Raw genomic sequence first — 1,076 nt, 5'->3', positions numbered from 1 at the left:
CCCCCTACACGCTGGCCCTCATCTCCACCGCCTTCAGCGTCCGCACCGACAAGGCCGCCCGCCGCTTCGCCTACCGGCCCCTCTTCTCCTGGCCCCAGGCCCGCGACCGCACCGTCGCCTGGCTGCGCCGCCTGGGCCCTGCCTGAGGCCCCCGCGCCGGCCGGGCCGGGTTGGGTATCCGGGCGGGTCCCCGACGCGGTCCAGGCCAGTTTTGTATCCAGCCCGGATCCTTGGCATGATCCAGGCCGGGTTTTGCTTCTAGCCAGGATCCCCAGTGTGATCCAGGCCGGGTTTTGTATCCAGCCCGGATCCCTGGCATGATCCAGGCCGGGTTTTGCTTCTAGCCAGGATCCCCAGTGTGATCCAGGCCGGGTTTTGTATCCAACCCGGATCCCTGGCATGATCCAGGCYGGGTTTCRCTTCCTGCCGGGATCCCCAGTGTGATCCAGGCAGGGTTTTGCTTCCAGCCCAGATCCCCGACACGGTCCAGGCCAGGTTTCACATCTGGCCTGGATCCCTGACAGAGTCCAGGCCGGGTTTTGCTTCTGATCGGGATCCCTGACACGGTCCAGGCCGGGTTTTGCATCCGCCCTGGATCTCCAGCATGATCCAGGCCGGGTTTTGCATTGGATCCAGCTCCCCGATATGATCCAGGCCAGATTTTGCAGCCAGCCCAGACCCAGCGGCTCTTGGGTCCAGCCCGGATCCCCGGCACGGTCCAGGACAGGCTTTTGCTCCCGCCCACATCCCCATGGCCCAGGCCAGGTTTTGGCTCCAGCCCGGATCCGGTGCCTGATCCTTGCCACGTTTTGATCCCAACCGTAGGGCAGGCGTCAGCCCAGGCCGGGATCTGGGCCAGGTTTTGGCTCCAGCCCGGGTCCGGGCCCAACTCCAGGCCGGGTTTTCCCCTCACCGTGGTCACGGTCTCATCCCTGGTCCTGGCCGGGTTTTATCTCCCACCGGCATCCCAGCCCCCGGGTCAGCCCTGTTCCGAGTCCCGGACGGGTTTTGCCCCCAGCCGGGACCTGATCCGGGTTCCGGCCGCGTTTTCCTTCCCACCGCGGGGCCTGAGCCCC

The sequence above is a fragment of the Rhea americana genome, unplaced genomic scaffold (assembly GCF_003343005.1).
Source record: "Rhea americana isolate MKP2758 unplaced genomic scaffold, rheAme1 scaffold_1040, whole genome shotgun sequence".
In the NCBI taxonomy this organism is placed as follows: Eukaryota; Metazoa; Chordata; class Aves; order Rheiformes; family Rheidae; genus Rhea; species Rhea americana.
The sequence above is the reverse complement of the archived record's forward strand: the minus strand, read 5'-3'. Positions refer to the sequence as shown.